Genomic DNA, 17,122 nt, shown 5'->3' with positions numbered 1-17,122 from the left:
TTAATTTGAAGGAGGTTACGTACAGGCTGGGTAATGCACTATTACAGCTTAGGCAACTAACTGTCAAGGCCAGTGTAACGGCAATCAAGGCTCATGAGAGGGAGCTGACAGAAATTTATAAAGATTTGCAACGAATAAATGATGAGACTCCAGACACAGTTGACCAAAGTACGCAAACCGAAAGTCACGGCAGGAACGAGATGTCAGATATTCTAGATGTAGAGCTGACAGATGAACAGCTGATAGACAGATTACCCACACGATGGTCAACCTGGGTAATGAACAGGCTGACCCAGGAGAAAGATCTAAGACCAGGAGATGACAGCTGTTTTTTTATCGATTTGAATGGATTAAAGCCATCCAGACGGTATGCTGGGACGGCACCTGGGGCAATGATCTTACAAGACTCCACCATCCTCGAAGATGGAAAGATCACACAAATACCGGAACTAGGTACACGGTAATCTATGACTCTAGAGAAGGAGATGATAATGGCCTCTCATATTATAAAGGCCTTACGAAGAGCTGTAGGTAAGCCGGAGTCAGCTGTCTTTGTGGTTCCCAGTGGTCCAACGGGCATCATAGTGAGAAAAATAGTAATATACATGATGAGGAAGGGTAAGACCTTGCCGAGGATGTTACTCCCCAGCCTGAGCAAACAAGGGATGGCAAGGTCGAGGTCGGTATCAACAAGAAGGGGAACCCCCTCGGTCGTTGAAAGTAAAACGGTCGTAGTAAGGGTCGCCGGTAAATCCTATGCCGATCTGTTGAAAACCATGAAAGAAAAGGTTAAGGTTGAGGAGGCCGGCGAAATACTGTCAATTAAACAGGGAAGGGATCAACAACTAGAGGTCCGAATTAGTGGGGCGCAGAAGGCGGGGGAGTTTTTCTCCCTGCTGAAGAACAGAGCAGAGGATTTCCAGGTGGATATAAGAACAAGAGAGGACCGCAGAACAGTCGTTCATGTAAAAGACATACTGGGCGACACTACTGAGCGAGAGGTCAGGGAAGCGGTAGAGAAGGTACTAGGACAAGGAGAAAACTTTCAGGTTACATCACTAAGGGAGGCATTCGGAAACACAAAATATGCCACGGTGGTCACAAGTCAAAGGAATGCAACGAAATTAATTACAGCAAGGCTGAGAGTAGGGTGAGTGAGTTGCAGGGCCTACATCCAGACGTATATAGAGAAATGTTATCGATGTTGGGATGTCGGTCACAGCAGAAGAGAGTGCAGAGGCCAGGACCGTTCAAACCTCTGCTTCAACTGTGGTAAACCCGGCCATGTAATTAAAGATTGCAAGGAGGCGACCATATGCCTGGACTGTGGAGCCACTTCACATAGGACCGGGAACCCGTGCTGTAACAAAGGTCATGACTAAAGTAATACTAGTTAATAATAACAGGAGCCTACTCTCTAGTGATTTGAGCATAGAAATATCAGCTAGATACGAAGCGGACTTCCTGGTGGCCACCGAACCTAATGTGTATTCGGCGGCCAGAGAACAGTGGCTGACCGATGGGAACGGTGATGTGGCAATTAGAAAGATCGTTGGAAATGTGGATTATGATCTGTATGGTAGAGGTGACGGACTCATTGCTGTTGAGGTAAGCGATAAGATTATAATAGGTGTATACATCAGCCCTAACTGCAGTAGGGAATCTCTTAAGAACAGACTCCTTGACCTCCAACAAGTCATTATACGAGCTCGGAAGAGAATAGTAGTCCTTGGAGACTTTAACTGCAGGACTGTTCTAGCTGGAGCGGTCTCCTCGAACGCTAGAGGAAAACTCCTGGAGGAATTGCTGGCAACGACAGGAATGACATGCATTAATGACGGGACAGCCACCTACCAAGCAAGAGGGCATCAATCGGTCCTGGATTTAGTTATAATTGATGGAAGGATGCAAACTGATGCAGCTGATTTCATGGTTCTTAATGACGAAACAGCCAGCGATCACAGAGCCATCTTTGTTAACTTCAGAGAGCAACGGCCAGAAATAAGACAGATAAATAACGATATCAGACTGTCTGATCAACAGATATATAGAGTGGCTAATAATGCGGCAAATAGAATTAGAAATAGTACTCAGATAACACCTGATATATTCCAAAATATAGTTAAAGAAGAGATGGCGAACATACCGAGGAGAAATAATATTAAACACAATATGGTCTACTGGTGGTCCAGGGAGATAGAGGAACAGCGTAGAATTATGCAAAGACACAAGAGGACGGCCCAGAGGTTGCGAGCTAGAGTTGGTTCCGAAATAGGATGTAACATTGCGACAGAGCAATATAGGCAAGCGAGAAAGACGCTTAACTTCTTCATAAAGCAGGCCAAAAGAAGGAAATGGTTAGAACTATGCGAGGAGTTGAATGCTGATCCGCGGGGAAAGGCTTTCAAAATAGTAACCAAGCGGCTTGGAAGACAAGCTCCGACACTAAATGAAGAAACGGCTGCGTTGCAGATCAGAAAGTTATTCCCCAGAACGGAGGAGCAATATAATAGAGAGGTGATAGAATCCCAGGGAGGAAGATTTACACAAAAAGAGGTCACGGAAGCTATAAATAAATTAAAAAATAAGAAAAGTGTCCATAGACTGGCATTGCTGCGTGTAGCTGCTAGTTACTGTACGGTATCGTATTACGCGCTGTGCGTACTGACCGGGGTCCTACCCACAGACCTTCAGTTAAAAGCCAGAACCCTCAGACACAGCGGTATGTCGAAAGAAGAGATGGAAGGGATTATAGAACAAGAATGGCAAGAAGAGTGGACAGGGTCCAGAGTGGGAGAATGGACCAGGCATCTAATCCCTAATATTAAAACCTGGAATAACAATAGACTCGGAGATGTCAATTTTTACGTGACACAGTTACTGTCGGGGCACGGCTCTTTCGGTCAGTATCTGTATAGGATCGGGAGGAGAGCCACCCCGCAGTGCATCTATTGTCCAGAGAACGACGATGCCGAACATACGTTGTTCATATGTCCAAGATGGGCCGTTAACAGAGGTCAAATAGTAATTAATGGTCTTACACCAGAAAATCTCATAAACTGGTTGGGGTACAACAATGAGAACTGGGAATGGTTCCGCAGGTTCGCCGGGGAGGTCCTGCGGGCCAAAGAGGATAAAGACAGAAGAATGGGAGTATAAACAGTAGGGTAGGGCGGACAGTCACTCCATGGAGGGCCCGTACGCCTTGGTGTGCGGGTACCTGAGAAGGGGGTGAACTCCAGGGGGGTTTGAGTTTGGGTTAAAATAAAAGACCAAGTCCCGGTCGGCGGGGTCGTCCCTGCGGGAGCCTAGGCTCTTTGTGGGGTCGGCGCTGTCGATTAGAGGCCAAAGGCGTAAAAACCGAGTCCCGGTTCCCTGCTGAGGCGCTGGGGGACGGCATAGCCGGACCTTGGCTCTAAAGCGGGGGATTAGAGGCAGGCAATGTAAAACAAAAGATCCGACACCGGGGAGGCCAACCTACCGTGCTGGACGTATAGCCAGAGGGTGGGAGACGCCTCCTTTGAGAGTAAAAGGACACTCTCCCCGACTGAGTATACTTAATTGGATATCCGGTCGGGGTGAGTAGGGGGGGGGGGGGGAAAGATACTTGAATAATTTTATACTTTGCTATATTTTCTTAAAAAAAACTGAACACAAATTACGTTTAAATTTTTAAGTCGCTGAAATATTTCATCAGGATTATTAAAGCCAACTTTTTAAACCGTGTTGGTTGAATTTAAACGTAAATGTATCAGAAAAATTCTCAGGCAGGGTTGGTTGTTTCTATATTAAATTTTGTATTTTTGTATTTTATAAAATAAATATATTTATTAAGTTTTAGTAATTCGAAATACTTCGGTAATACTTTGGAATAAAGATCTTAATATTAAACAGAATATGTTATATATTTCTAAGTAATTGATTTTCCAAAGATTTTCAAATTTAACTCAAATAGCTCGTTTCCTTTCTATTTGCAGTGTGAATGTATGTGTTTTGTATGTGACTGTACGTTCAAGCGTGTTTACGCATAATAATAATGAATTATTTATATTAAGAAGAAAAGAATGTTTTAAATAGTGGTGTTTGTTTATTAGGGCCAATTTTTCATTATTTCTACAGTTTTCCATACAGGTTGAATTAAATGAGGAACAAAGCTTCTCTACTCTTTTGAGAAAATATTACAAACTCAATTTATTCGAAATTCTATTTGTTCTCCTTTTCTATCTCTTTTATTTATTATATATATATTTTTTTTTCTTGTTTCATTTTGTTTTCCATCAAAAACGTTTCTGTAGACTAATTACTTTCTTAAGCCTCCGTTCTTTACAAAAACGAATATTCTAAGAACTTCAATATATAACCTAACGTCTTCTTTCACTAATAAAGGGAGGAAAAGAGAGAATGTGAGAGAGAAAAATTAAATTCTACATTTTCTGCATTTCATTAAAGATTAAATTCTCAATAATACAATACTAAAAATAATAATATTAATAATAATAACAACAATAAGAGTAATAATAATAATAACAGTAATAATAATAATGCCCCTTTTTTTGTTTAACTTCCGGGTTCACCGTTAAGTATTGTTTCAGAGGACGAGATGAATAATTTGTAACGTGTGTGAAAATACCATGTCTGACCGGGATTCAAACCCGATATCTCCAGATGAAAGGCTAAGACGCTACCACTCGCGCCATGGAGGCCGGCAATATATTAATGCCCCGGATAAATTCAACCCTACGTCCGTGCAACAACATCTACGTACCCGTCCCGAGCGAGCAACGACATGGTACTTCGGTACCTGCTCTTATGTGTTTGCGGTGAACCGCTCCATCCTGAATACCCATGCAGGGATCCACCTGTCTGGGTCAATTATCATTCAGCGAGATCTAGAAATTGTTCAATATATAAAAAAGAGGTAGCAATCTAAGAGATTAAGACCACTCAAAAAGTGACCTACGTAGAAGCGAAGGAAATTGAAAATAATAAATCGTCAAAGACAGTGTCATATGCACAAGCTGTATCACCTACTGCAGCTTACTTCAATGCAAATGATACAGTTGCGGAACTGGCTCCTGCGTTATCAAGCATGGTTGAACGTATCTCGTTAACAAACTTAGAAGTCGTCCAACCAGAGAGGGTAGCTTAAAAATAAGAGAAGAAGAAAACACCAGCTGTTAAGGAAAAGAGTTCTCCTCCTTTGAGAAATGAACCTTTGAAGACTAAGTGAATGCAGGTAAGAAAAGAAGCCTGAATAATAAGTCGAAATTACTAAAATTCTTTGCGAGGAATTGACAAGATAGAGGTGAAATTCTTAGAAAAAGAAGATTTGGAAAAAATAAAAATGGAGCCCCCAAATCTTGGGGCCTTTAGCAGAGAGGGTTTGGACGCCCAACCAAATTTTGGTTTGTTTTTGGTTTGGTTTGTTCTAGCGGTGAATGCATCCATTTTGGACTGTGATGTACTTCTCACCGCACCACAGGAGCCAGTATCGTCTGATGCTGACAGTTGGAGATCCTCCGCGATTTCCATCGGAGGAACTGAAGGATCGATTTCGAGATCTTCAGAAAGATGGAGAAGAGGAATAAACAGGATGACCTACGGGAAAACCTAGCCGATATGCATTAAGATGAATTTCGTTTTATAAGCCTTGACAAATTTTAACAAATGGATGAATATTTTAATTTTTGCGTGACATTATCTTTAATTATTTATTAATATGATAATTTTGATATGTATATGTTGATGTTTTATTATAAGTGTTCTGTGTGATGTTAAATAGCAAGGGGTATTTACTCCCTTGTCATATTGTGTTTAATAAACTTTTCAATCTGCGTTATAATTTTCATCACGGAGAATTTTTGTTTTGACCAAATTTCTTAAGAAGTGGCTGGAAGGATTTTAAAGTAAGAAGGACCTTTACACCCTTGTTATGTTGTGTTTTCGGGGTTTTAATAACCATTGACAAGTCTACCTATAGATGCTCCTTTTTACAAGACTAGTTCTTTACTATCTCATCTGCGCTCTGATTTTGCCGAGGAAAAGACACTTTTCCTATTTTTTATTTTTTATATTTGTTGTGGATGGGGCTAATAGCCATAGCAGTCGATGCCCCTGAAACTACAAAGAAAAAAAAAATCATAATAATTATTTATAGTTTACTTTTTATTATTTTTTAACTGAAGTTGTTTTTCGTTTTTCTTGTAACATTCTTTTAGTTTTAATTAATAACTTTAACTTTATTTAATAGCTTTCAATCAAAATACTACCGCATATTTTATGTACAATTTAACAAACAAAAAAATACATTATTACTGATTTTTAATGTTGTAATACAGAATAGACATGAATAGTAGGGGTTTTATTATATACTAAACCCCAATAATATTTACCATTATAATTTTTTTTACATTTTTTTTTTACAATTCTTAAATTATTTATTTCTATAATTTTTTAGACGAGTTTAGAAATTCATCAAATGTTTAATTTTATGAAAATTAAAAACTTTTTGGGAATTTACTAACCATTATTACAATTTCTTAAATGGTCGGGATTACTACTTTAGATTTCCATTTAACACACCTAATTTCATTGGTGTAAATAAGATAATCTTTGGTGTAAATCAAAATTCTCCCCCCCCCCCCCACGCAAATTCTAATGACAAATAAAATATGGGACATGATATCAGGTACATAGAATTTTTGTTACCACGAATTCACTTATTTTCTATGGAAGATTACTCTCGTTTTAATTATAACGATTATACAGTTTCGTCCTTATTGGTCTATGTTTGCACAATAAAATTTATATCGCTTTGTTGGAGGTAGAAACGTCATCCAATGTGTTTGGAGATTTTTTTTTTGTTAGATTACTGATTAATTTACTACATAAGCTCAAGAAGCTTGTGCGTAGTAATATAATACAAAATAATACAAAATATAATAAAATAATGTATGAAAAATTTCCAGCCTGACAGGGATTCGAAGCCAGAACGTACCGGATGAAAGATGAAGATTTCACGTAATATATTTTCATTTAAATACGTACTTTTTTTGTCCATAGAAATAGAAGAAACTTTTTTATTACAACTCATAATTAAAAAATTATAGGATAAACAAGTAAAATAAATTATCCATAGAAACATCTTTATTTACAAAAGATTGTTACAGTTAACTGTTATATCGTTTGGAAAATTTAAAATTTAAAATTATGAATCTTTTTGAAAATATAAGGAGAAATTTTATGAGATTTATACGAAGAAGTAAGAAATGTTTCACGATGAAAACTATAATAGTGCAGTGGATTTTATACATAATTTTTTTTGTTGAAATCTTCCTTTTGTTGTATATAATTTTATATGGTTTCGAATTCTTTATGGTTACTGCTTTTTGTCCTTGTGATAATCCAAAAAGGTTACATTGTAATATATTATGGTAACGGGTTTTCTAATTTGTCTTTATCGTTGTAAAAATTAAAATCGAATACATTTTAAAAAGATTTTATGTAAAAATTGTAAAATAATTCAGTGAAATCTTGTGTATAAAACAGAACAAAGCTAAAAAAAAATTATACATAAATTTATTTTTAATGTAATATTATTTTATTGAACATTATTATATTTAATTTCATTTTTCTGCTGATTATATAAACAATTTTCTCATTTTTATTAAATAAAACATTAATATTACATTTAGGAAAGACGAATTTAAAGAAATTACTTTTTTTTTTTTATTTTTTGATCAATGTAATATAAATACTTCTTTCAATATATATCTATGAAGAGGCTTCGGATTGAAAAAAAAAATGACTAGGACCTGTTTATCCTTGGTGGGCACAGCTTCCATAGATTTTCTTTTTGTACGTAAAAAGAGAACTCCATTTAAACAGTATTTTTAAATCCTTTTTCATACATATCTCTCTATTTTCGAAACTTTTCCTTAATCAGGATGTGCATTTTCTCTAGAATTAGCCCACAAAAATGCCATTTCTACATTAAAAAATTTGTTTGATTTGCGAATTTGACAGTAAAATCATAACACTTAATACAAGTTTGATTAACATTTTTCTCGGCAACATTATAATGACAGAATAAATTGGGAGCTCTTAAGCTCCGAACGTCCAGCTATTAATATAGCTAGATAACTTCGCTAGTTGTCCGGTGTGTGTAGACGAGGGAGAGACAGCATACCACGTCTTCTTTCGCTGCCCCCGATTTGAGGATGCGAGGACGGAATTATGGACACTATAGATAAAAAATAAATATCCCTCCCAAAGGAACTGCATCAGATCATGTTAGAAAGCGCGGAAAACTGGACGGCTGTAGAAAGGTTTGCATGGAGGAGCAGTACGTCTGGGAGGAGTCTCGCAGGGATAGAAGAAGCGGTTCTCGAAGGGTTCTGGGACGGACAGGCACGCGGCTGAGAGCCTAGGAGGCTCCCCAAACGTGTATTTGTTTGTGATTGGATGTGGCTGGCTTTGATGTGATGTGTGAAGTGTGCGGTGTGAGGTTTGTTTTCTGAGTGATGATTGGATGTTGTGGAGTGTATGGGAGATTTAGTCTGATTTTTGGTATCTTGTGAGTGTGAGATCCGTGTCTGTTGACTGTGGTGAATGTACAAGACTACACTTCATTTACACTCATACATATCATCCTCATTCATCGTCTGAAGAATTATCTAAACGGTAGTTACCGGAGGCTAGCCAGGAAAGAAAGAAAGAAGACACTTTATTGTTATGTCATCACAAATGCAGCAAAAGAAAGGATAGATTATTTATATAACGTGACATTTTTATTAAAAGGTTCACTGCAATACACTGACATACACGTTTTCAAAACTTTAAAAACTTCAAACACACATTAATGTAACATTTATACTGACTTTACAGGGAATAGTAAAATAAATCACAGTTTGGTTCGAAAAGTATCTCCACCATTAAATGTTATACAAACAAGACTGATGTAGTTGAGATTTTTATTAGTCAGTATGGTACATTGTTTATTGGTTACAGTATTCAACTACTGATTCACCAAAAGAAGATTCATACACGCTGCACAGTATGTAACTAATGGGTGACATAATTACATTTATAAAAAATTGACATGGATCATATCAACATCATTTGTAATGGTTTTAATTAATGTGTAAATAGAGCTTTCATCAAATCAAATAAATTATATTTTATTAGCAACTTAACTGGTACAATAAATAAAATAAATTTTATTATTTATTGTACCAGGACATAAAGTCGAGCTAGTTGAACGGTTTAAATATTTAGGAGAGAATATCAGGCATGACCTCAAACAAAAAATAAACTGGAAATAAAGGTCACAAAAGCTCAATTATGGACAAAATTTCACCACGACAACATGTAATAAAATATGCATCTCAATAAATGCCAAACTCAAACATTACAAAACTGTAATCACATCTATAATATCATATGGAAGCGAAACACTCTTCAAACTAAAATCCAGCATTTCCTACTCAGCAGAGATGCAAAGAATAGAAAGAAGAATTCTAAGAACATGCATAAATAAAAGACGTCTTACTGATGGGGGATAATGGAGACTCATACCAAACTAAGAGGTACATAAAGACGTAGAACCAGCTCTAGACTACTTTAGAAAGAAAAGAATCTCCTTCTCTGGACACATAATAAGAACAGAACCGAACAGGCTCACCAAGAAACTGGACGAGAAATACTGGAAACTGACCAAAACACCGACCTGGATAACCGAAATTAAACAAGATATGCAAGAATTAGAAATCACAGTAGAAGATTTACGAAACGAAACTGGCAATATAAAAATACTAAAAGAAGCATACTCCAGGTTTAAAATTAGAGAAAAAGAAAACTACAACAAGGGTTTGTTCAGAACTCAAAAAAGCAAGATCTGACAGATTGAAGAAGTATTGGGAAGAAATCAAGAAAAAAAGAAATAGAAAAAAGAACCAGATTTGACGAAGTGGATCCACTTTGACCTCAAAATCCTGAAAAAAATAAAAAATAAAAAAATATTGTAGTTGCATTATTCATGAAAATGTACTTGCTGAAAAAAAATGAAGGTAAATTAAAAGATTCGTAGGCCGATAGCAAAATTTTGGCTTCATATTCGGAATCAACAATCAAAAATACATAAAATTCAGAAAATATTTATTTACCATATAACAAAATCACTGTTGATCAGTGTTATTGACAAAAAATTCGTCATATTCTTGATCAAATGAAAGTCGGTATTCTCTTCGCATCAAAGAGGTTTTGGTGAGTACGGAATAAAACAGTTGATGTATTCTGTATTCATTACTCGTGCTTTTTAATTAGTTGTACTTGTAGGAAGTTAAAGTACTGACTTACTTCTTACTCTCAGTATCAATCTAAAAAATATTTACCTAATTGGATTCAACTTTTTTCATTTTAAATCAAAACTTGCTCAAAATTAAATTAAATTTTTGTGAAATGAATATTGAACCCTTTTGGAATCGAATTCTACAGAAATTTTACTTATTTATATTTTTTACAAAAACATTTTACAACTACGGAAGAGAAGTAAAACTATTTTTTTCTTTTAATCGAAAGTTACTTTGATTCATTGGTTCGTATGATATTCTAAAAGTATTAACATATTAAGTACGAACTGCTTGCTTCAATTTGTACTGCGTCCGTTTGCGTAATCAGGGTATCTACAACTTGTAAGTCATGAATTTTTATATGTATATATAAAAAATTGTATTTGGAGAATACTTATTTTTAATTTTGTGCTTTTTGTAATAAGTCGATATTAATTTTATTGCTTTATTTCTTCACTGATATACCTACTTACACTTCTTAAGATGAAGCAGTTAAATCTAAATTGAAAAGAATTATTACTTTAATCGTCAGATTATATATTATTAACAAATTTTCAAATAAAGGAAACTCATGCAAACCCGGTTGTGAATGACTTCCGCTTTTTGAGGCCAAAATGCGTACTGTATATTCGAATCTTTGGAAAAGTAAGATTTGTCTTTTAAAAAGATATAAAATTTGACTTGAATATTCTTTCAGATATCGATGTAGTTTTTATTAAGATTTTCTTATTTAGATTATCAAAATGAACATAAATGGTTTTTAAATTTGTAAGTATCCATTTATGACTGAAGCAAAAATTAAATAAACATGGTCGATGCCAGCAAAAATAAGATTAGAAATCGTTCAAATCTGGGTGATGCTAATGAGAAATTTTATGAGTTTTCTATAATTTCAATTTATAATTTTTTTTTTATGATTATACTTACAGCCTAAACAGGGTAAGCTTAAAACATTAAAAATTTTCTTTACTTTACTTCAGTTTTTAAAGACATATATTCAGTTATAGAATTCTATAATTTAGCAGAAACGTGATTTAGGAATTAAGGAAAAAATTGTAAGACAGACTACAATTACCTATTCAATAAATAATAATAATTTAAGATTACTTGTACTGAAGTTAGTACTAACAAGTAAACTATTTTGAAAGATTTCCGCCATATTTGAATGATATTACGCATGTTGACTTCTAAAGCATATTGGCTTCTAGTTTGATTGTAATGGATTGCGTTTATTAGGCATTATTTTAATAATTCTTAGTAGCTTCGTTATTTAAGTTGGTTAATCCATTTAAACGTTTTTTTAGCTGGTTCATTCAATATTGATGTGGTTTTTTAAATAGTTTAATTTTTTTTGTCCCGAATAATTATTTCTAATGTTGTTGGTAATTACAATTTGCTCCTTATTTAGCAAGATTATATGTAAATTAATTTAACATATTAATTTCGGGTTTTCCCTTTAATGTTGTACGATAATATTTATTTTTTCATCGTGAGTTTATTCCTCATAGAGATACTCTTTTGGGATTTTAATATTTCAAGCGCAATATTAGTGTGTTTAAAGAAAAAAAAAGTAGTAAAGAGTCAACGAAAATGATATTGGAAAATAGAATGATCATGTGTATGAATTAAAAACTCTATATAAAATATGAACATAATTTAAAGTTTATTTCCGCGGATACTATAAACATATCTACCCCTGAAGAATAAGATTTTGACAGTGGTGTAAAATGTAAGCGTACGAAAATTTAAATATGATTTTTATCTCAAAATTATATATATATATATATATATATATATATATATATATATATATATATATATATATATAGTTAATTTTTGTAAGTTTATTACTAACTGCAAAAATAAGGATATTAAACAAAACCAAATTTAATTTGTTTTCAGTAATTGATAAATGAAACCATTATTTGTATCCGATACAGTTTGGAATAAAGTAATATATATCCCCTTCACATTAGCTAAAACTGATGGGAATTTGATGTATCGATGAGAGAACATTAGCTTTAATTTTGCAGTTTTGTCTTCGTATTTGCTCGTAACTATCAGATTCATTAATGTTATTCGTCCTTGATCGTTAAATAAGGACGCAGCTGTACAGACGAACTGCGAAATTATTCATTTGATTCTTACTGAAATTATAACATTCTTTACCCCGTATAAAATGATTAAAATAGCAATGTTATTCTTTAAATGTAGCTTATATGTTACTTTTAATAAAATATTGAAGAAATCGCAAGAGAAAAATACGGAACCAGTTCTATAATTATTCAAGTACACTCTCATGAATTGACATTTTCTTTTTTAAGGCTTAAGAAATATCAGATTGAAAAAAAAATTTTGAAAGATTGGAAAAAATTAAGTTTTCCCATTAAAATTTATAATATTTTTTTTTTTCAATTATGCTGATTTTATTCAGCATAATTGAAAAAAAAAAAAAAAAAAAAAAAAAAAAAGAGAGAGAGAGAGAGAGAGAGAGAGAGAGAGAGAGAGAGAGAGAGAGAGAGAGAGAGAGAGAGATTGACACTCACAATCACAAACTAACGTTTTGTGAATGATAGTTCGTTATTTAATTTAAGTCCCAAATACCAATCCAACTCTCGTGCTACTTATTAAAACTTTTCATCTGACTGTAGAATGAAAAAAAATGCAATTGCTTGTTGATTTTCTAAAAGTATACTTTTTTTAAAAATATTATAAATAAATACAGAGTATAAAATAAGTACTTATTATAGAGATAAATATATTTTGTCACATTTATGTTAGACAAATTAGAATAGTGTTCTAAATTTTGAAAAAGATGGAGCCAAACAAAGGATATTGAGATATTTCGCGTGTTAAAATCCTTACAAATCCAGTTTATTTAATAATTGATATCTTATTATTTGTAAAATAAGTAAATTATGTTACAAACAATAATTTTGTTATAAAATTACAAACAGTAACAAAAAACAGTTATACAATAACAGTTACAAAACCCAGAAAACAACAGTACAAAATGTTTGTACAGTTATAAAAAAAATGTTTGTTATAAAAAATTGTGTGTGTTATTAAAATGTTTGACATTTTAATAACATACTTATGACAGCCAAATTAAAGTTAAAAAATTGAAAATAAATTTTTTACATTGGTTTATTAATTCTACTATTTATAAAGAAAACTAGCTTATACTTTTATTAGCAAATAATGATAGCTTTTTCCTTACTCGCAACGAATCGTCGAACAGTTTCTCGTATCCAATCGTAGAAAAGAACTCTATCGTACACTTTGCCACTTTAGCCCAACCGGGAATATTTATTTCGCAGTGCCTAGGGCTAGTCCTGACGTTATAGCAGTCAATCAATTCCCACGTTCATTCAAGCGTATAATGATTACAAAAAATGAACCGCTACATTATTCTAAAAATTTATTCATAACATTTTGATGTGGTTTCTGGATTTTACTCTTTTTAAATTTATCTCTCAGTTTATATTCTTCATTTTTCACCTTCTTATTCACCTCTTTTCGGTTATTAGAAGCTTCTGAACTCATCACAAAATTTTTTTTATGAACATTTTTAGATATTTTAATTGTTTTAATGATACAGAATGGGTGATAATAATCATGTAAAAGTTTCGTTGCCTACCCAAACTAAGCCGGTATCTGTCTATTACTCTACTCACTAATTATACAACTATATTAAATACTAATTCTGACTAGGAAGTAGGATCATTCCCAGTTTATATAAAATAAAATTTAATAATTTTATTATTTATTGAAATAACATGACTATATATATTTACAAATTTTCTTTATCAATCTGTTTTCTAAATTTAATCCTGAATGAAAATCATTTTCATCTGTGTGTGTGTGTGTGTGTGTGTGTGTGTGTGTGTGTGTGTGCGCGCACACACACACACACACACACATTGAAAAAATGATAACAAATGTACACCAATTATTGGAGTAACTGAATAAAGTTATATATAAAATCAATCTTAGAATTAAAAAAAAAATATATTTGCAAAAAAATTATTTATTTATATAAGATTTGTGTTATAAAAATACTTTAAAGAACTCGTACTAAATTTATACGCACGGGTAACGTTTCTTCATTGCACTGGTTATAATTTAAATTACTGTGCGTGAATAGAAAAATTTATTCAAAAATAATTTGGTAATATCTATTTTTTTCGAATTACTTATTTTGAGTTATGTTAAATCAATTATTTTTATGTGTTTTGGCTGTCTTTCATGTAATCCGATATTCTTTCATTCTTTCTAAAGTTGCTTTCTTATTTTATTCTGAAACCTGTTTTGAATATTGGTTTTTCTTTAAATTTTTGGTTTTATTTTAATCTGCTATTATTTCTCTAATCAGTTCTATTTTCAATTATTTCATCTATAATATTTAAATCTTTTGTGTTTATTTAAATTTGTTTGTAACATTTGATTTCAGTTTTTCTGCTTTTGAAAAATTCAAATTGTTTTGTAACTTTATTATTGTGCGTTCAAAAAATACGACTGTAGAAACTGATTCTTCTTTTTCTCATGATGTTTGAAAATTTTTAGATACAGGTATTTATTGGGGATTAAATAAATTGTTTGTAACTCTTAATTTACTTGTTGTTTATAGAAGTCAAGTTACTTTGACTGCTGTAAACAACCATGTGTATTGTATATTTGTAAAGCATTGTACTATTATATCGTGCAAAAGTCGCAGTACAGCCTATTATTTCAGAAGTTTAGATAGATTTCAGAAAATTAAATATTTGGATACACCAACGTAAATTAGGTATGAGGACACACCTTTGGGGCACAACACAACAATGGCCGTCATTTTGAATCGCCGTCCATTTGCTTAAATGGAACGGGGTCATATAACATATCAAAACAGATTGAAATATTACCAGGAATCTATTTCTGCAATCAGATTTCACATAAATGTTTCGATGTAGGAGTTATTGGCATCCAAAAGTATTTTTTTTTCCCAGCAAAAAGGCATATCTTAAGAACGGATTAAGATATTTTAATAAGATTTGGTGTACATATACCCAACAACATCTACAAATTAAATAAATTTATTACCTTTGGAATTTTACCTTTGAAAATTCCAAAATACAGCCATTAAATTTTTCAGAATTTAAATTTTTCACTGTTGGTATCCGTAAATAATAGTTTCATTGAATTATGTTTTGATAAAAGGTTAAGCTTTTGATTTTGAACAAATGGCATCTTATTTGTTCATATCGGTTGATAAACAGCTGAGGTATAGTTAGAATTGTTAAAGTAAAAGATTTTTCGATAATTTTGTCCCTTTTTTATTATTATTATTGATAATAATTATTATTAAGTTAATTCAATTAATGAATAAAGTGAAAAGAGGCTGTTCGAAACTTTATTGATCATCAGCTGATCCACCATATTTTAAGGTGTCCGATACATTTTAATAAAGAGACGTTGTTTTTTGGTTGGATATTTGTTTATTTGATTTAGATTATGTTTATAGTTAATTCATAATTTATGTCGACAGTTATACAATATTTTCAATGAAAAATTTATAATTTTCTGTATTTTATGTTTACCCAGTTCGTTTAAACATGTTTAATGTTTACTCGTTGAATAATAAAAAAAAAAAACTAACTTTGGGCAATATATTCTTTAGTAATTATCTTCTTTTTTTTAAAAAAATAAGAAGCGACAAAGGGATTTACGCAACTAATAGCGTAAAAAAACGTGTACATTATTTCATGTCCGAAGAGAGACATTATTATTTCTGCAGTAGACGCTTTGATCTCATGATTTTTTTTCCAACCTCATTAAAATCGTTGCGTTGTTTAAATATCGCCTCCTTTTTATCAAATACAATAAATTATAAGTAGTACGGAAATGGTGGTACGGCGCCAAACAGTGACGTCATTCCAAGATGGCGGCTGTCCGCCATCTTGGATTCCAAGATGGCGGTGGTCAGCCATCTTGGATTGTGACGTCATTGGCGCCGGTACCCCGTCAATGTTGCCAACTTGATTTATTTTATGTCGATGTGAGTCAGTGTTACCAACTTGATTTATTTTTTGTTGACATGTTTATATATTGAAGAAATATTTCAAAGGTTGGTATCACTGTTGTGTGGCGGTCGATTTGAATTAAATAAATAATATTTAAAGTGAAAAAAATTCTGTCGGCTAGAGGATTCGAACCCGGTCATGACGGGACGCGACCGACTGACGCCTTAAACCAATCGGCTGCGGTGACTCCCTGATGTAATGAGTGAAAAATGTTCTACGTAAGCTGTGAATTTTAACGTAACATCAGTCTGTACACACACACACACAATCACACATGCACACATACATATATACACACAAGTGAATATAGACGTACCTCGAGGATGATCCTGGTCGTCCAGGCGATGGCGTCGGGAGGCGTTACAGGTTCTCGTCGTAGATCGTGCACCGGGAGGCGGTGGCGGTAATGTCTGCTACGACACACACACACAAACACACACGCACACACACACGCGCACACACATACATATACACACAAGTGAATATAGACGTACCTCGAGGATGATCCTGGTCGTCCAGGCGATGGCGTCGGGAGGCGTTACCGCGACGGAGAGAGGTTCTCGTCGTGGATCGTGCACCGGGAGGCGGTGGCGGCGATGTCTGCTGCAACACACAAACACACACACACACACACACACACGCGCACACACATACATATACACACAAGTGAATATAGACGTACCTCGAGGATGATCCTGGTCGTCCAGGCGA

This window comes from Lycorma delicatula, chromosome 10, assembly GCF_047948215.1.
Source record: "Lycorma delicatula isolate Av1 chromosome 10, ASM4794821v1, whole genome shotgun sequence".
Taxonomy (NCBI): domain Eukaryota; kingdom Metazoa; phylum Arthropoda; class Insecta; order Hemiptera; family Fulgoridae; genus Lycorma; species Lycorma delicatula.
Note: the sequence above shows the minus strand (reverse complement) of the source record.